The 21836-nt window shown below is 39.7% G+C and overlaps 1 protein-coding gene across 2 annotated transcripts in view; it reads right to left on the bottom strand.

The window, feature by feature from the left end:
• The window catches only part of LOC134801122 (alpha-2 adrenergic receptor), a 670379-nt gene extending 669984 nt beyond the window's left edge, over window positions 1-395 (bottom strand). For both annotated transcript variants that reach the window (XM_063773657.1, XM_063773656.1), the window contains exon 1: window positions 283-395. The gene's annotated coding sequence lies outside the window, so the exon portion shown is untranslated. The remainder of the gene's footprint in view (window positions 1-282) is intronic.
• Window positions 396-21836: the final 21441 nt, after the last annotated feature.

Below are 21836 nucleotides of genomic sequence, written 5' to 3' on the forward strand. Positions count from 1 at the left end.
TTTTTAACGCCGAAATTAATTAACTTAATCAACACGCTGCCAAATAACATTGATGTAACACCTCATAAATAACGCTCCATTTAAACGTCCCATGTAAAATATTCACTTAAAACCCAACAATATTGTTTACAACAGCAACCCTACGGAAAACACTTTCCCAAATGGATATGTTGTTGTCGTAAAGCATGCTCAACATATCGCGGGACATATCATACATTTCCCCAAACTATACTGCCGTACGCGGCTTACGCGCGGAAGCGATCATAATAGCATGGTACTTACGTAGGTCACTGGTCACTTTTCACTGAACACTGCACTTCACTGGTCACTCATATCGGCACTGGTGTGGCAGCGGGACGCGCGTCCGCGTCGGGCGACGGCGCGAAAACTACTAACGTACGGGATGGCTGGGTTGCTGGGGTGACAGGGAGATTTCCCTGGAATTTTCGGGAGAGATTTTAGGGAAAATTCGCATGGATTCAGTAAAAATTCTGTCGTTTGGTGTGCATGAGGGCGGTACATAATACCTATGTAATATAAACATTTATTAACTTACATTTATAGACTGGTCTATCGCGAATTTATTTTATTACTTTTATTTACCGAAGTTTATATTCTATTGACAATAATTAACATTATGTGTAGTGGGTGGTTTGAAAATGTGATGTCTACCCCAAACTTTTTCATACACCTTTCGTCGGGTAATTGCACAAATCTCTGTTTTGACATTTTGCTGGGACATCAGTCAGCCGCGACCACGATCAGTGAAACCTGTGTAGAAACGTCGGTAAATAGAGGTAATAAAATAAATTCGCGATAGTCGTCTATAAATGTGAGTTAATATGTGTTCAAAACGCGAAAGTTTTAAATATTATAACATAAACATAGTAATGATTTTTCACACCGTATTCAATTAAATTATAATTTTAATAACTATTACATTACATTATTAACTAAAGTGCCATAAATGTCCAGCTAGCGAAAAAGATGTGTTGTGTGTGACTTTAGTTAATAATGTAAAACATGGAAGATATTTTGATTAGTTGAAATTATCCCGCAGTCGAAATTGCCCCGCTGCACCTTACTTAATGGTATCCTACCGTTTTTAGGGTTCCGTACCCAAAGGGTAAAAATGGGACCCTATTACTAAGACTCCGCTGTCCGTCCGTCCGTCCGTCTGTCACCAGGCTGTATCTCATGAACCATGATAGCTAGGCAGTTGAAATGTTCACAGATGATGTATTTCTGTTGCCGCTATAACAACAAATACTAAAAAGTACGGAACCCTCGGTGGGCGAGTCCGACTCGCACTTGTCCGGTTTTTTTTGTCAAATACACAATACACAACAACAACAACAATTTGTACACAATACACGTGCGAAAAAGTAATTCGCAACTCGTATCGATTTAAAACACTCCCTTCGGTCGTTTTCAATTTATCGCCGTTCGTTGCGAATTTCCTACTTTTCGCCCTTGTATCGTAATATACTATTTCAAACAGAACAACAGCTTTTGTAAGGATTATTTTAAGAACCGAATAAATATTTTTCTTTTTTTTAATTACCTTTTGATAACGAAGGAAACATTGATCAATCTCTCTAATCTCTCTCTCTCTCTCTCTCTCTCAAGATTTTTTACGTTTTTGCGAATCAAACATGCGCATTAGGTAGCTTATTAATCGCTTTATTATTACTTACCTACTCAATTGTACTATTTAATTTTACAGTGCATTGGTGTTAGGTGTAATGCTGTAAAATTTGATTTCAATAAATATCAATATCAATATCAATTTGAGGCATTTGTCATTTCCCATCTGTTAAGGTTTCTTAAACATTTTCGGGTAATCTCCCACGTCCGTTACTCCAGATCTCCCTATTATCGGGTAATCTCCCTCGGGCCGCATCCCCGCCCGCGCGAGTGACGGGAGCGGACGCCTGCGCGCCGTGGGCACGAAGCGCGCCATCGAACGGACGTGCAGATCCGACAAACTTTTATAACTTTAACTTTGTTTCCAATTTTATGTTAGATACAGTAAATTAAGAGAGAAAAACTGGAACTTGGTCTAAGTATCGTTTGAGAATTCGGCAAGAGTTGAGGAAATTTATACTAAGTTTTGCCCGCGACTTTATCTACATAGAAGTTTTTTAACGCCCGACGCAAGAAGAGGGGTGTTGCGCATATGTTTTACCCCAATGTCTGTCTGTGGCATCGTAGCTCTCCAACGGATGGACCGATTTTGATGCGGTTTTTAGGGTTCCGTACCTCAAAAGGAAAACACGGAATTATCGCCGAAACTACTGGGTTTAAAATTTTGAAAAAATACATACACTAGTTCTTTACCTATAGATGACAAGAAACCCTATAAGAAATGTGCAGTCAAGCATGAGTCGGACTTAATTACTTTGTTATTGATCCGACCACTACGGGTTTTTAAATGACATAATATATCATTCACGCTCCACATAAAAAAATACATTGTTAAAAATTGAGTAATGTACGGAACCCTTGTAACGCGAGTCCGACTCGCACTTAGCGAAAGCTTTTTTTTCCGTGAAAGCGGATTTCTTTGGGGTGACTCTTAGCTATGTTTGATAAAAATGGTCGGACAGAAAGACAGACAGACGCACGAGTGATCCTATAAGGGCTCCGTTTTTTCCTTATGAGGTCCGGAACACTAAAAACTGCATCAAAATCGGTCCATCCGTTGGAGAGCTACGATGCCACAGACAGACAGACATTGGGGTCAAACATATACGCACCACCCCTCTTCTTGCGTCACATCAGAATCAGCTCTTTGTCCTTTCCCCGTGCAACATTTGAGCGACAAAAGTTCTGCAAATCACAGCATAAACACTAAAAAGTGTTACATTTTGTCTCCGATCATTAGCAACACTGTAAGCCGGCAGATACGCGATCCTACTTTGTATTTTACTGTTTTAGTCATAGATCACCTCCTCTAGTGGACCAAAAAAGACGCTGACTTTTGTTAGATAGATAAGTCAAATATTTGGCAGCTGCAAAAACACACAATAAGGTATTTGACAATTTTCGATCGATCAGGTTTGTTTTGAGGATCAAATGTCTGGGACCCATTGTCTTAAAGCAATACAAAAGTCACAAATGATGGTCAAAGTCTGGCACCCGCACTTTACTGACGAAACGGTTCTAACAAAATGACAATACATCGTGACGTCACCATGTAACGTTAGAGGCCGTTTCGATGTATGGAAAACCAGGAAATTGCGATTTTGTCGGTGAAATATTGCGATGATGTAGGTAAATATATTGTTGGTATACAATATTTTTAAGGAATCGTAAAAATGTAAGGAATCGAATGGTACCATTATTTATTTCCTATTTGAATAGAATAGAATAGAATAGAAAGTAATTTATTCGATAAAGCACACATACACAGGACAAAAATATGAAAAACAATGAAAAAGAATAGGATAACAACAACAATGCAATGACAGCAGACAGAAATTATATACACACAGACTGAAAAATAAATTACACTTGAGTCCAGCAATGTGTGCAGTAAGGAAAAGGCTTTGACTCAGCATATTGTCGCAATTTGCAAGCGAGGCAAAATTGCAACGCTGTTTATTCTGCCAAGGCCTGAGGGAGTGACTTATTATAAACTACACGTAATGAAAAAAAAAATCAATAAAATAAACGATAAGTAAAGTGCAATAAATAAATAGTAAATATTCGTCCTACCCACATATAATTATTTTTTTTTTTTTTAGGAAGTTTAAATTTTTTTTTATTAAAACTTTGAGGTCTTGTATTTTTTTATTATTCCCATATATTTTTTAAGTTTCCAATTTCTATCTATTTAACTAGATTTAGTTATATAATTCAACATGTGTCAACAACCGTATTATTACGTATCCTACGGTGTCCATCTAAGACCATTCCAGGCGGGCCAAGCTAGTAGGGTTGGCACAAGTGACCAGTTATACTAACATACCTGTCAAACGGATTTTTCGACTTAGCCATCATAGTATATACAGATGTAGTGCATAATTGTTTTCCATCGTATTTTCACGGAAACGTACGAACGTGCCTTGCTATTTCAGTCAGTCTCAATACAAAAAGTACCAACATTGACTGAACTAGTATGACAAATACGGACCCAGAAAATACGATGGATATCAATTATGCACTACATCTGTAAATGACGGCAGCGTAGTCTAAGTCCAGTGATCTGGGAACTGCAGCACCTCTCACATCTAAGTATATTTGAAGAAAGTTACAACTAAATGTGTCATCCCCAAAAGGAACTCTTAGTGCTTCAGGCAATTCGCCCATGTTCAGCACACAAGTTGTTATTTATTGCCCACAGAAGAGAACATATTTAAATAATAATAAAAATAAAAATTAAAATTAAAATTCGTTTATTAAAAGAAAGAAGATGAAATTACATAACTAGCTCAGTGATCCCACACTAGGCTTGGCCTGTGTCGTGGTGACCGCTCTTTTGGTTTTATAAAATATGTGTATGACCCATCAATTTAATTTAAATTATTAAATAATAATTGAAAAAGCCTGTTGCGAATTATATCATTTATTAGTAGGTGACGAAGCCTGTAAATAGCTGATTTGTTTTTGTAAGCACTTGACGAAGCCTGCGTTGCTGATCACGATCTATGAATGTTTTTTTTTGTTGTAATAATGTTCGCAATAAATGCTTTTGACTTTAAATAGTTAACTATAATAAAAAAGTTGTTATGGACAATGATTCTCGACTGAACTTGCAGCCATTATGTATGGCTGACCGCTGCGCATTGTGCGCCCTCTATCTTGAAAACACTAAAACACATGAAAAATGTGGCTTTCCATTAGAGAAGGCTCCTTATGCTCCATGTGCATGATGGAAAATGATGGAAAGCCACAAATGTTTGGAGCATAGCCTGCTGTCACACAATAAATTCGATTCGGCCTCACGGCCCTTTTCTGCAGGGATGACACGAGAGGTTTCAACAGTAGTTTAGGCTCTTTTATCGTTTATCTACTCGATAAACTGCGATGAAAAGTTAACGTGGACAAGCGGGGGATATAAGTTGTTAAATTTATTACCTATATAGCTCTTCATTTTAGATGGTATTGGGCATTAGAGGTACTTGTTTAGGTCTGATAGGGCCGATACAGACGGACTTCAACCCGACTGCAATTTGTATGGGAACCCCACGCCGACTGCACGCCAACTGCAACGTCGGCGTGCAGTTCCAATACAAGTTGCAGTCGGGTTGCAATCCGTCTGTAGCGGCCCGTACAGACAAAAACTTTTAATGAAAAACTTTTTGTATATTTGAGTTAATCAATTTTTACGTCACTCGTTGTCATGGTTACTGTCACCTGGGTTACTCTGAAAACTCTGGTAAATAACCAAACATATTAGTTATATTTTAAGCCTTTTTATGGGTGAGAACAGCGGAACAAGTTGTTATTTATCGCGACGAATGTCATCGAAGGCTGCGTTTAGTTAATTTTCCAATAGAATTAGAGTCCTGTGCTGATAGGTATTGTCAGGAACAAGGACATAAAAAAGTTTTGGACCGGCTATATGAGCAAATCGTTGGTGCGCTTAAGAGTGCAGCGACTGTCGGTCGGGGAGATGGGAAACCGAGGGCTAAGAAACGGATTGTAGGTTGGAACAAACATGTTAGTGCCGCTCACCGGGTGGCTAAACAAAGGTTTTATGATTGGATAATGGCTGGAAAGCCTGAAAGTGGTATTCTTTTTAATGAGATGCGTGAGAGTCGCAAGGTCTTTAAATCCCGCTTAAAATGGTGCCAAGATCATGAAGATCAAATAAAGATGGACATTATTACCTCTCATCATTCAAAGAAGGATTTCCGCTCCTTTTGGAAGGCCACTAATAAATTGAAACCTTTGAGTGGTCACCCGGCTAGCGTTGAGGGCATTAGCGATCTAAAAGACATTGCTAACCTCTTTAAGGACCATTTCATTATAAAATCGACTTTAGGCCCAACGAAGTTGGGGGGGCTGGATAGTGAGACCGAGATTGAGAGTGTGGGTCCTAGCCTTACTGCCAAGGACATTGCCAAAATTATAAAATCAATGTCCGGAGGTAAATCCCCGGGATACGACGGTCTCTCTATTGAGCACCTCCAACATGCAGGTCCCCACTTACCGAGAGTGTTGGCAATGTTTTATACCTTGTGTATTAGGCATTCTTATCTGCCAGTTAACCTGATGCGGACCTGCTGATCGTCGTACCTATTGTCAAAAACAGGACGGGAGACCTGGCAGATAGGAGTAACTACAGACCCATTTCGTTGGCAACAGTCACGGCCAAAATACTTGATAGTGTGCTTAATTCACAGTTAAATAACCATGTTAAACTGCATGATAACCAACTATGTTTTCGACCACAGTTATCTACAGAGTCTGCGATTCTGTGTCTTAAGCACACTGTCAGGTATTATGCCAAAAGTAAAACACCGGTGGTAGCCTGTTTCCTCGATCTGTCTAAGGCTTTTGACCTGGTTTCCTATGACATACTGTGGAAGAAGCTGGAAAATACCAGTTTACCGCAGGAAACCATTCGAATATTTAAGTATTGGTATGGAAACCAGGTCAACAGCGTTAGATGGTCAGACGTGCTATCTGATGAGTACAGGTTGGAGTGCGGGGTGAGACAGGGGGGGTTGACCTCACCTACGCTCTTTAACCTGTATGTTAACGGACTAATCGAGGCGCTCAGTAGAACCCATGTCGGCTGTCATGTGGATGGAGTTTGTGTCAACAACATAAGTTATGCAGACGACATGGTGCTGCTGAGCGCGTCGGTGTGTGGGCTGCGCAAGTTGTTAAAAATCTGCGAAACGTATGTCTCAGATCATGGACTTAAATATAACGCAACCAAGAGCCAGTTCATGGTGTTTGAGTGCGGTCGCAAGAAGACAATGGAAGTTCCTGCCATTTGCCTCAATGGTACCCCTATAGATAGAGTGGACCATTTTAAGTACTTAGGCCATGTGATCGCGACCGACCTCAAAGACGACCTGGACATGGAAAGGGAACGAAGGGCCCTGTCGGTCAGGGCGAATATGATCGCCCGCAGATTTGCAAGGTGCTCTAAAGAGGTGAAGGTCACTTTGTTTCAGGCGTTTTGCACTTCCCTCTACACCTGCAATCTGTGGGCGGCGTATACGCAACGGGCATATGGGGCCCTTAGGGTCCAGTACAATAATGCGTTCCGGGTGTTGATGGGACTGCCTCGTTTCTGTAGCGCATCAGGGATGTTCGCGGCGGCGCGCGTGGATTGTTTCTATACTACCATGCGTGCACGCGCAGCATCCCTGGTGCGCCGTGTGCGTGGCAGTCCCAACAGCATCCTTCGCATGGTAGCGGATAGGATTGACTGTCCCTACTTGTTACACTGTGAGGGATTGCATTCGCCCATCAGTGTTGTTTTGTTTTAAAAAAAATAACCCTGTACCTACTAACCCCTTACTTTGTAAGCATTACTAATAAAAATTGTGTCCATGTGTTACACGTAATAAATAAATATTCATTCATTCATTCATTTATAGGTTATCTAATATACAGGATGATTCAGGAGACGTGAGCAGGACTAACACTGAGCATATCGTTAATTATAAGCAACTGTTTCGTATCAGTATTAGTGAGGTTAACGTTAATTTTATAGTCGTGTTGAAAAAAAAAGTTATAATTTTTTTTACGACATGCATGGTCACCCTAAAATTAGAATACTAAACTACCGATATTCTGTGTCAAATTGAATGTCATTACTATCATCACGGTCTGGTTACTTTTGAAAACTCGTATCTCACTCAAGTTTGACATTTTATTTTCTTCGTAATCAAAATGCCATTACGGTTAAAGAGGTTTTATGTTGATTAATTAGGTCCTGTAGGGTGACCATGATTGTTGAGAATTAAATTTGCCCTCACCAAAAAGTAAATAAACCGGGCAAGTGCGAGTCGGACTCGCGCACGAAGGGTTCCGTACCATAATGCAAAAAAAAAAAACAAAAAAAAAAGCAAAAAAAAACGGTCACCCATCCAAATACTGACCACTCCCGACGTTGCTTAACTTTGGTCAAAAATCACGTTTGTTGTATGGGAGCCCCATTTAAATCTTTATTTTATTCTGTTTTTAGTATTTGTTGTTATAGCGGCAACAGAAATACATCATCTGTGAAAATTTCAACTGTCTAGCTATCACGGTTCGTGAGATACAGCCTGGTGACAGACGGACGGACGGACGGACGGACGGACGGACGGACGGACGGACGGACAGCGAAGTCTTAGTAATAGGGTCCCGTTTTACCCTTTGGGTACGGAACCCTAAAAAATAGGAAAAAGTGTTGTTGTTTCTCCTAAATACGACGGTGATCGATCAATTATCAGTTACTGAGTGTGCAGGATTAGTCCTGCTCACGTCTCATGAATCATTCTATATAAGCATAATAATATAGAGCGTAAAACATAAAGAAAGTTAATAGTAGGGTTAGTAAGCGCATTGAGTATGCACTTTAGTCTCAGGCCCCTTAGCTCGTGAATCTTAGGTATCGTATCAGTAATACACGCAGTAAATCTAGCTATCCACTAACTTTTGGGTTAACTTTGTTTAAAATACGAGCTGAGACAATAACTTGTTTACATTGGTCACTAATATTTGCTCTCTGTGGTTGTTATTACGTTTATATGTGACCTCTCGCTTCACTGCTCCGATTTGGGGCAAGCCAGTTCCGACCGCTTCTAGCGATGACTATTAAATTTAAAATTTTAAAAAATCCCTACGCCCACAATGTCCATTTTATGTCAAAAATGCCTTACATTATTTAGAAACGAGCTGATATTCTTCAAACTGCTGAATTAGGATTGTTCATTTTTTTTAGACCCCCATTTTTATTTTATTTTCTGAAAATATAGGTTAATTTAAGATACCAATTTGAATGATTTATTAATTCACGGCTCGGTTGAATATAAATTTATAATTTATTGAAAATATGAGATACGACTTCTCGTAAATTACATTTAGTGGCTGATTTGATAAAGCACAAGCAATAACAAACATTAAAAAAATAGTTGTAATTGTCAATTGATTGTAATGTCACCTGTCTACAATGTCAGTGTCACGCGTTTCTATAAATAATATCGTCTGGAAAACTCGTTTATTTTGAATCCCTAAATCAATAATTTCAAAATACCTACGCTATAAATTTGTGAAAGCTGATTCCAGAAATCTGCCTAAGTTATATAATATAACTTAGTTTTATTGGAGTATGTATCCATATAGCATCCAACTCCAACCATAACTTGGCTGAAATCAGGAGAGCAAAAATACAAATGTAAGTTACATCATATATTTTTTAACTGATTCGATTCGTAAGATGATTGGATTCATAAAATCGTTATAAGCGTCCATTGCTAAGGTAGCACCCAGTGGGTTCTACCGGCTTGTCACCATTGTTTGGATATTGTACTATATTAGGAACATGCCAATTTTGCTAATTATATCCTATAATTTCAGGTCATCATGTGATTCCTATTTAGATACGGCTGTGGGATACGTAATGTACGAAGGAGATTGATTTTGTTAAGGCACTTGGGCCCTGAACAAAGTTGAGCATTTTGTATCGAAACGAACGTCATATTAATCGTCATAATACTTTACGACAGTAAATAATGCCTGGGAACAGAGTAAATAACAAACCATACACTTCTCTTCTGGTTCGTCAACAAGAAGCCATCATTGTCAGCTGCTCGTGCAGAACATGATGAACATACATAAATATGTATAGTTACTTTTTTTTGGGAAACATATATACATCCAGGAAAAAGCACGCATTCTGGCTGTTTCGGAAAGAGAATCCGGCTCCTGGTTGCATGCTCTCCCCTCCTCCAACTTTGGTACATTGCTCGACAATAATACCCTCAGGCTGGCTGTCGGTCTTCGCCTGGGATCCCACATTGTCTCACCCCATCGCTGCCCCTGCGGAACTTTTGTGGACAGCCTTGGACACCACGGTCTATCATGTCCTAAGAGTGCCGGCCGCCTGTCACGTCATGCCTGCCTCAATGACATCCTCCGTCGGGCCTTCGTCAGCGCCAACGTTCCAGCCATCCTAGAGCCACCTGGCCTCGCGCGTGACGATGGCAAGAGGCCCGACGGAATGACCCTTGTGCCCTGGAGTGTGGGACGGGCCCTTATTTGGGACGCAACGTGTGTGGACACCCTGGCACCGTCCCACCTCGGTTCAACATCATTGAGAGCGGGCGCGGCGGCTGCAGCTGCTGAGGGGGCAAAATGCCGCAAATATATAGCTCTCACTGACCGGCATATATTTGCGGCATTTGCAGTCGAAACTCTGGGACCGTGGTGCCCAGGGGCCCATAAACTAGTTCGGCAAATTTCAAAAAAAATATTCGAGGTCACCGGGGACCGTAGGGCTGGCTCGTTCCTCGCCCAGCGGATCGGCATAGCCATCCAAAGGGGGAACGCAGCCAGCCTTATGGGAACCCTTCCACAGGGTTCGGACCTGGGTGATCTAGCCTAATATATACATATTGGGCTAGGTCACCCACATTATGTTTTATTTATTTTTTTAGGTATTAGTTTTAGTTTTGTAGGTAGTTTTAATTTTAGGTTAATTTTTATTGTAAGTTTGTTATTAATTATGTTTATGGTTTTATTAAATGAAAAAATACATATATTTCCTAAATTAATAAAAAAGTAGGTAAACAAAAACATGTTTTATTATTCACAACTATTAACTTAAGTCTTGTCCACCATGATATCAGCAGCTTGAACTGCAACATGTACCTGGAAATTAGAAATTATATCTTTTTAAAGCAGTTTCAGGCTGAATTTTGAGTATGACTATGTATTCTTGTATAGTGTTTCTTTCTAGTAGGCACCATTTCTGTTTAACGGTTTGCCTTTATATACTCTGGCTACATTACCACAGAAAACACATAGGTCCCCGCGACCCTACCTACAAAGTGAGCTTTTAAATAATTGTAGTAAAATAATATTAATTTTATACTTACATCGACGTGATCCTCACAGCAATACTGTGTGTAAGTAGGTAGGTATTCCAAGTTCAATTCACGGCACCATGTTTCACGTCGTAGGTCTTCGCGGATTCGAACAATTATTTTTGTGAATCATTCCCACACGTAGGAACAAGGTCTTTGATATATTAAGCAACGAAAACTACTGTTTAGGTATCAATTATAAATCAAATCATAACAAACCAGCGCAGCGGTTTAACTGAAAAATTTCATTATGACAATGATAACTTTGACAATTACGTGAGTGACGGATTGATTTACTATGGTCCGATAACTTTTATTATGCGATGACTTTACATTCAGCCAACGAGAAAGGTCAAACTAAGGTCATAAGGATATTTGTTGAAATATCTTCAATCCTCAATTATTATATCGCAGCAAATGTCGGAAACTGTTTGAAAACCTCATATCTCGAAATGGTTTTCGAAATAGAACATTTAAAAAAAAATGAACAATCCTAACATAATTATTTTCTATGAAACATAGCTAAGAACCACCGTAAGAAAACTTGGTTTTACATGAAAAAAAACGCATCGAAATGGGCCCATTCGTTGGAGAACTACGATGCCACAGACAGATATTAGCGTCAAACATATAACACGGTTAAACATTGAATTAAATTAGAAAAGATCTAACAGGATAAGGAAAATGTGCCCCTCTGAGGAATATTAGAAAAAGTAAATGCCAATTGATTGTCAGCTCACGACGAGCTCTGGTTGGACTAGCAATGTACAATTTGCAGAACATTCTCAAAAATTCAGTAACATTCTCGGGAATTTCCGGAAACTTACACGAGAATTTAAATTAAATTTCCCATGAGAACATTCTCTATGAGAATTATAAAAAAATGTACTATTAGTATTATTTTAATAAACTCGTAAATAAGACAGTCAGTTAAAATAATTGATAACGGCGGTGTCCAGCGACTTCCTGAATAATTTTTATGGTTCGTAAAATTTAAGTTCTATATTCGGTATGGAAAATTTCGCAACTTTGGAAACTTCTCCTTGGTGCATTGCTAGGTTGGACCAACTTAAGCAGAAACGAATTCGCTGAGCTGCTGAACCACCCCAGGAGTCAAGACACGTCTGTGATCGATCGGCCATTAGTCTATACAGTCATCGCAGTCGATGTAAGCTGTAGACTACCTCCTCAAAAAACCTCTTTAGTCGCTGCAACTATCATCTCTGCAAAGATGCTGTGGCCTTAAACTGTCACAGAAATAATCAGGCATAAATCTGTACAAAAGCATTCGCTCGCGCTCGGTCAATACGAAAGATTTCAAGCAAAGCTATAATTGCTTGGGTATAATGTAGCGATGAGCCCTATAAACGAAAAGACGTAATTTCCTGAATCCCGATAGACCCATTAATATAACGCGGCAACATTGGCTCAATCAGCTCCGCTCGCTTACCGATCTTATAGGGTGAATATAATTAACCTAAATCCTTTATTTACGTAGGTACCGTGCATTTGTTTTGTACAGATAACTTTGAGTTAACTTTCTATAGCGGCAAAGGAATCACATTTTTCAGATTTAGGATAAACACAATCTCAAAAATACCCCTCGTGTTATGGTTGACTCCAATGTCTATCTGTGAAGTGATGCAGTTTATTTTACTTAAAAGGGAGTTTCCTTGCGGTGTTAGCTCTTTTTCTTAATGATCTAAGGCATTTTTGGCACAAAATTGATTTATTTGGCATATTTAGGGTAGGTAGGCGATTTTGTGAGAATTCGATGTAGTGAACGGACAAGTTTCTTGCATTGGCTGAGAAACTGTTTCTATTCGCTCCGTGCATGACTACGGCGCCACCCTAGAGGGTGTGGGACATATATTGCTTATTTGACAGTTGGCAGCTGTATCAAAATGTTGGCCCACGAAATTCCATATTTTCACCACCTCGTGCGTTGGCGTCGCATGTATTTCCCCCACCACCAACTTCGCACATAGCCAATTCTCACTCTAACTTACGGCGCGATTCCGGAAATGCATTAGAGATTAACTAGATACGATATAGTAAAGATATGTGACGTCCCACGGGTAAAGGCCCCTTATGGCGGTTGGCGCTTACGCTATTATTAACGTCGCTCCAATATTATTGCGGCGCTATGCGACGTAAGCGCCTGCCGCCATAAGGTACCTTTTGGCCTGGAACGTCACATAACTTTACTGTTTCATATCTAATTCATTTCCCGAATCGAGCCGTTAGTCGAGAGTTTTTAAATTTAAAATTTCATAAATTATGAATGTCGCTGTCGAAATTCTCCGGCCAGCCCCCAGCACTCGACCAGTCGAACTGTCGAACTGTGCTGTCGGCGCCGACATGTCATGCCGACTTCTTGTTGCTGCGAGTTTGCAATGGAATTCGATCTGACTTATGTAGTTATTTCTCTGGTGGCTCAACATTAAATATTATCCTAAATCTTATACCTTTAAACGAGCAATTATTGTATATATACATATATATATTTCGGGGACCTCGGAAACGGCTCTAACGATTTCGATGAAATTTGCTATATGGGGATTTCCGTGGGCGAAAAATCGATCAAGCTAGGTCTTATCGCCGAAAAAACGCGCATTTTTGACTTTTTATATGTTTTCCGAGCCAAGCTCGGTCTCTCAGATATTTATATTCTAAATAAGACTGTTTTGAATGTCAGAGGAGTTTGTTCTTGCAGCGTCTGGTTTTCGCACGTAGATAGTTTATAACCTGGAAATGGGCATTACTAAAAAATAAAGAAATACAAAAGGGTGGAAACAGTTCCATTATTTTTATGCCGACAAAGTTGTGGGTAGAGTCTTTAACTTGCCCTGTTAGTACCTATTTCTTCCTGTTAGTGTGGGTCAAATCTTGGAAGCTAAATTTGACCCGCTTTCCGATTTCCGATTGAGCTGAAATTTTGCATACATATGTAAATCGGATGACAATGCAATATTATGTTGACATGGAGCTGATCTGATGATGGAGACAGGAGGAGGCCATGGGAACTCTGTGATAAACAACACAAAGCGTATTTAGGGTTGTTAGAATTGTCTCGATGAGTATTAAGTTGCCTGTAGAAAGAAAAGTACAGTCAGTGATAAAAGCTTGTCCCAAAAATGATTATTATTTCCAAAAACTTTCAACCTAAACAAGTTTTAATTTAGCTTAGACTTCGAGCATGGTTAGGTATAAGCTTTGTGTTACGCCCTAGGTATCAAACGACGGCGAGTTATATCGAATACGAGGTTGTTACACGTATTTCCCAGTCACATTGTTGATTTTGTTCGTAGAACGACCTGTTAAAGTCTGACCAACACCAGAGTCCATAAACGTACGTAAGTAAAAAGCACGAAAAAATATATATCATGATATACTTGCTAAAGAAATAACGACCAATGTCTGGAATCGAACCAGTGTCTTCAGCTTTTCCCGTCTAGCTTGAACCGTGATTCTAGCATATTACTTCTACCTATATCTATTTGATATCTCAGTTTATCAGTTTACTTACCCATTACTAGAATCTTGGATGAGATCAGCTCAGGACCGAGACAAGTGGCGTACTAGAAGAGAGGCCTAGCCTCAGCAGTGGGCGATAAAGGGCTGATATGATGATGATGAAATCATGGCAATCAGTGGCAATACAGCAATAAATGACAACATCAATATTATCCCCAATGCTGAGAATACCCGAAATCTTCCGAGAATCGACAAATTATCGACTTGTTGGTTTCGACACAATATTGTTCACAACATATCCCTAATGCCCCCATAATAAATAAAATAACAGGAATGCGTCATCATCATCATCATCATCATTGTTCTAAAAGCAGCAAATCCATGCCATCAACACTCCATCGAGCTGATAGTTCCAGTCCTCCACTTCTTTTATACCTATCTAATACCAGCAAATTAAAACATTTTGGTCTTACCGTCTCTGCCTGACAACATATCCCGCACAACTCCATTTTAGTTTAGTAATGACATCTCACGTCTTGTATTTTGATGCGACGTGGTATTAAGAGAATATATCGCATATAAAATCATTCCATTTGGATTAATTTTGAAGATCAATCCACTCACTACCACACACGACACTAAACCTACCACACACGACGAGCAAAAAAATAACGTCTTCATATATTTTTAACACTAACATAAACTTTACAACGGACAATTTCAAAACCTTCATTTTACAAAAGAGCAATCGATTATAATATTTATAATATAAGTAATGGTCATGTTTTAACAAAATAAATAAGTATAAGACACAATAACCGCGAGAAAAGACATAAGTAACAATACTTGACACTCGACTTTTTTTCCGTTGCTGGGAATGTCAAGTCAATCAGAATAATTTCAGCACATAAAGAGGTTTTAATCACTTTATTAGTTACTTTTATTCTTTATCTGCCTTCCGGCTGGAAAGCGTAAACTTTCGGCCCGCTGCGCTAAACGAAGTTCTCTCTTTCCGACTCCATCGAACAGAAAAATACGGCTCGATTCGAGAAATGAATTAGAGACTCACTAGATATGAAATAGTAAAGATATGTGACGTTCCACTGCAAAAGGTACCTTATGGCGGCTGGCGCCGCTATTCGGGAAATGAATTAGAGATTCACTAGATATGAAATAGTGAAGATATGTGACGTTCCACGGAAAAAGGTACCTTATGGCGGCCGGCGCTTACGTCGCATAGTGCCGCAATAATATTGGAGCGGCGTTAATAATAGCGTAAGCGCCAACCGCCATAAGGTACCTTTACCCGTGGGACGTCACATATCTTTACTATATCGTATCTAGTTAATCTCTAATTCATTTCCCGAATCGCGCCGATAGTAGAGTTAGATCAAGAAAAGTCTATATACTTCTCGGCCAGTAAATAAGAAATCTTCAGATTACCTTCATGTAGTATTAATTAAATTACGTGAGATATGAGCCATTTCTAACCTACTTTATTAAAGGTGCCTCTACGTAGCAAATTAACCTTCACACGTTTAGCGCAAAATAACCTAAGTATATAAGTTGTCCTCAGGACAAAATCGCAATGACACAACATGTATCTCCATACTACTACTTGTTTGAACATGCTCAAACTTTCCCACTTTCCGGTGCCGCTACGTGCTCTGTCATGTTCCGTTTTGATTCCAATTTCCAACTATAGTTAGACAGGTAAACGATATGAGTAGGTACATACTTACTATACTCTTTGGCAGGTGCCAACATAAACACAAAATCGATAATACGTAAAGGATTCTCGCTAACAAAACTGATTTTGTGATAATAATATTGCTCTTATGCTGCATTTGTATTTTGTACTTACTACCTATCCGTTACTACTAGCATATTTTAATATACAATTACCGTAAAATGGGGTGAGTTGGGTGAAATTTGACTTTTAAACCGCGATAAAATTTTATTTTTACATGTGAAAACTGAATGGTGTATATAATAAGTGGTTCGGACGTTTGTATTTTATTTTAGGTAGTTCCATTTCATAACTTTGACGATAAAGAGGAAAAACCACCTCACCCCGTAGTGCCTCGTATTTGGGGTGAGAGGGTTTTTCATACAAAGGTGATTTTGGAAGATTGTTGGATTGTTTTATTATGAATATTACTATAGCTCCATTTTAAATTGGAATACATTATTTTTGTAGCAGTAGCCTTAAAAACCCACCTCACCCCCCTCTCAATCCTTCTCTCCCCATTCATAACCCATAGCTCCCCGCGAAACCTACTCACCCCGTTTTACGGTACCTAATGTTCCTTCCCACCGCAATAAGAAATCCAAAACTCAATAATACATAAGTTTTTGACAAAAATTTCATTTTTGGTACAAGCTTTTATCGCTGACTGTACTTTTTTTACGACAGACAACTAATACTCATCGAGACAATTCTTAAAACCCCTAACACCATTAGGTTGCACTGTTTCATCACAGAGTTCCTATGGCCACCTCCTGTCTCCATCATCAGATCAGCTCGATGGTACCATAATATTGCATTGTCATCCGATTTATACATGCATGCAAAATTTCAGCTCAATCGGGAACCGGGAAGTGGATCAAATTTAACTTGCAAGAGTTGCAAGATTTGATTACAGACCGACAGACAGACAACGGACAGGTGAAAGTAAATAAAAGCTTGTAAAAATGATAAAGTACAAAACACGTCAATAATTATATTAGTCTTCAGGATATATCCTGACTAGCTTCTGGATAAATTATGAAGGAAATATAGGTTTAGCAGCGGTGTGGTCGTAAAAGAGCGGTGAAATTTACTTTTGAAGTGGGATATGGACTTATTTTACGCAGACAAAGTCGCAGGGCAGTACCGTAAAATGGGGTGAGAGAGGATTACGAGGGCAGTTGGGTTATGAATGGGGTGAGGAGGGATGGTAGGGGGGTGAGATGGTATTTTTAGACCAGAGTTATCATATTGTTACGTATACTTTATTCTCTTGAGAAGTCAAGCAAGCTATTGTAATATTGTGTCAATTCTAGCAATTGTCCTATCTCACTCAATTCCTATCCACCCTAACCCTGACTACGGGGTGAGCTGGGATTTCCTATTATTTTGTGTTTATCGTTAAATTTATGAAATGAAACGACATATTATCATTTGAAAAACTAAAGTTCATACTACCGAAACACTTTTCAAGTATATAAATCAACGTGCCTCATATATAAATAAACTTTTATTGAGGTTTGAAGTTCGGATTTGTCCCAACTCACCCCATTTTACGGTAGTTAAATTAGATATAAAAATCGCCAAACTTTTCTCTATCCACTACGTCACAAGGCACAACACTGCAGGCGTATATTTTCCGACCAAACATTTGGCTTTTGCAATTTTGAGGCCACCTTGCACTCTTTGCAGAGAACGTCCTTTGGTGCGGAAACCTCGTCGCTTATAGAATGGCTAAGCTTACTCTGCACTGACTTTGACGTGACTAAGTGTGGGAATACCATAATAAACGACATATTTTTATCCTAACACTTCATACTTTGTAATTGCAAAGCTCTGTGACTAATCCGAGTGTAACATATCTATATCGCTTAAGTACACCCTTTTAAATATCATCATCTTCCTCGCGTTGTCCCGGCATTTTGCCACGGCTCATGGGAGCCTGGGGTCCACTTGACAACTAATCCCAAGAGTTGGCGTAGGCACTAGTTTTTACGAAAACGACTGCCATCTGACCTTCCAACCCAGAGGGTAAAAAGGGCCTTATTAGGATTAGTCCGGTTTCCTCACGATGTTTTCCTTCACCGAAAAGCGACTATTAAATATCAAATGATATTTCGTACATAAGTTCCGAAAAACTCATTGGTATGAGCCGGGGTTTGAACTAGCAATGCACGCACGAGAACTTTCCAAAGTTGCGAAACTTTCCACATGAGAATTTCTCGGTAACTTCTGAGAATGTTCTCGAGAACGAGAATTTATTTATTTATCGTAGTTTATACCATGAATATTCACGATAGTTTAGGTGTAGTATCCTTACCCCCAGAAAATTCCGACTTTTGGTCTACCGCTTCCGGTCAGAAAAATGTATGACGGCCCTGCCAAACGGTCAGACCTAGGTGGGGGGTGCTCGACCAAATGTCATAGAGGGACCCTGGCAGTTTTTGACGCGGCCATGTTTTTTTCAATATGGCTGACTTTTTTTTTTTAAGTTTGTCCTAGCGCGCTGAAATTTTGGTCACGGAATCTCGGGGTCCCCTAAATACCTATGAAAAATTTTTTTTTGGAAATATGCTACAATTGCGGGAAAACTGGCCACTTCCATTTCGTATGGCAACTTTTAAACGGTGCGTGATAGGTGGGGGGTGCTCGACCAAATGTCATAGAGGGCCCCGAGACAAAACAAACCGCATTAAAAAAAATCAAAATGGCCGACTTTTTTTTTTAATTTTTTCAAGTTGGTCCGAGCGGGCTGAGATTTGGCATGGCGGGAGATAGAGGCCTCTAGATTCCTATGACAAAAAATTTTTTTTGGAAAATATCCAAGATGGCGGAACAATAAATTTCCATGTTGCAGAATGTTCTGAGAACATTCTCGAGAACGTTTCCGCTTTTTGGGAATGTTCTGCAATTTGTACATTGCTAGTTTGAACCCGCGACCTCCAATTGAATGTCGCACGCTCTTACCGCTAGGCCACCAGCGCTCTCATCCTTTTAAATAATTTTATTTATTTTATTTATTTATTACTCAAATAAGTGACACAGCATTACAGTAAAAACTAAGGCACTGTGAAACTACAAAATAAGAATACAAGAAAACAACAAAAAACTACAAATAAAAACCAAAGACAAATTAAACATTACACCCAAAAAAATAATTTTCTACAATACTACCAAAACGTATAGTAATTAAAAATATAGTTATACCTACTAAAATCCGGTAGTAATAACAAAAAATGTTGTATCGTGTAAAACTTGTTTTTTAAACATCACTGTTTAATTCTAGTTAAATGCAATTTAGTACTGCTTACAATTTCGTTGTATATGTAAAGATGCAAGTGTTGTAAATATTAAACGTTTGTCTCGTTTAATATATGCATCGTAACACTAACTATTGATATGTAAAAATAAAGATACGAGTGTACACGTTACAAGTTATTATGTTGTGGTTACTATAATGCATTGTAGTCTGAACGAATCAAACAGTTGTGCCAACACCACGGTGTATGCGCGGGGGGCGGGGGGCGGAGAAAGGAATTGCGCAAGTCACAGAACAGCAGCCATTACGCCAGCGTCTTACGTTGCGGCCGGTCGATGTTTTTATTTACGTAGATCCTCTCCATAATTTTATTGTAAACTAGTACAAGTGTATAGTATAAGTGCGTGTTGCTGACACAGTGAAATGTGCGGGCTCCGATTAAGGAAAAGTCCTCCCGCACCGATGTGGATAAGGAGGGATTCACACTGGTGGAAAGGAAACGCAAGGCGCGCAGGGCGCCTCGTAAAACTCTGTGTGGCACTGCGGAGCCGGTTAATTCTGGCCTACGAGTTGCGACACCGAGTAAGGCGCTCTACGTGTCTCGCCTGCATTACTCCGCCGGGGCCGACGAGGTGGTGGAGTACGTCCGCCGGAAGACTGGCTACACGCTGAGGGTGCACCAGCTACAGTCGCGTCACTATGTGCACTTCAGTTCATTTGTAGTGCGCGTGCCGCGGCCTCTGCAGGACACCATCGCAAGCGCGGACTTCTGGCCGAAGGGTGTGGTGTTTCGAATCCTACGCCGAGTCAGACGACGCTACGGAGCCACGCTGTTACGTCGTCGCCCAAATCCAATGTTTAATTTGTATGTCATTTTTGTGTCTATTGTTTTCTTTGTGGAGACAAAATGTTTTTTTCATTTGTAGTGTCACAGTGCCTTGGTTTTACTGTAATGCTGTGTTACTTATTTGATCAATAAAATAAAAAAAATAAGTGTGCTTAAAAACTTGTCTCTATTTACTAGAAGAGCAGTGTACTGGTTATATATTGTTCACGTAACCAGAACCCATTGTGCTGAAGGGACTTCTAAACGGGCCATATGTTCACTGCAATATGTGGCCGGCAACTATTAGTGTCCCTCTGTAACATGTGAGTAAGAGGACACCAATAGTTGCCGGCCACATATTGCAGTGAACATATGGCTCGTTTAGAAGCCCCATTAGCACAGTGCGTTCTGGTAACGTGAACAATATAAAACCAGTACACCGCACAAATCGTTCAGTTACATATACTGAATACCTTGTTATAATAACAGGACAGGAACGTATATGTTACTGTATTATTTAGTAACCATTAACAGACCGGCTAGTTGGGTTTACTAAAAGTCTTATACCCACTACTATACACTTCATAGAATTAACAAATTTAATTTAACAAGAATGGTCTGGTTATGTTTACAAAGTGTCCTGTCGTCACATATACAACAAGACAATATAGTACAGCTAACCAGATTCTGGTTACCAGTACCAGGTTTTTTTTTCAGTGTAGATTTGGGCGACAACGTAACAGCGTGGCTCCGTTGCGTCGTCTGACTCGGCGAAGGATTAATGTACCTACATAGTATAAATATAATCGCCTTTGTGAATTTCACTAGCACCTGATTTGAACTTATTGTTAGGTATATAATTGACCTAGCATTAGCGAAGGTCTTCGTTTCAGCTTGGGCAAAAATGCTTTCGTATGTCCGGTTGTTCTCGCCTGCAGATCGCAATTCTCAACCGATTTTTATGAAACTTAGTGGGCAGATTCAATAATCAAATAGAATTTTATGTCGATTCAGAATTCGGTTTTTTTTTTTTCATTGGCCACATCATCTGTTGTAGATGCTTGTTGCGGCGCTTGTGTGTTTATGGGGTCCCGCATCGCCGTTGATGGCTATAAACTCCTATAGCAGCACGGCATTTCTTGCCACATCGATCGCACACAAAACGCGAGTCCGCAGGAGGTGGTAGAGTACGACGAAGACTTTTCCGCTTAAGGTTCCCCAGCCAGTCATCGTCATGCTTTGATGTTCAGACTTTAATGTCATGACGCCACTCCGGTCTCATTTCGGCGCGTTTCTCCCAGTTTTAAGGTATGCTTGCGAGGTCTACAGCTCACGGAGCCACTATACTTGCCGCAAAACTAAGTGGCGAGTCAGATCATAATGCCATCTCCTTTACCCTTGTTTAGATTAACTAAGAGTGAAAGAGATGGCATTATAACCTGACTCGCCACTTAGTTTTGCGGCAAGTATAGTCTCATAAACCTAATGTTTTTGGAATAAAGAAAG

The sequence above is a fragment of the Cydia splendana genome, chromosome 21 (assembly GCF_910591565.1).
Source record: "Cydia splendana chromosome 21, ilCydSple1.2, whole genome shotgun sequence".
Classification (NCBI taxonomy): Eukaryota; Metazoa; Arthropoda; class Insecta; order Lepidoptera; family Tortricidae; genus Cydia; species Cydia splendana.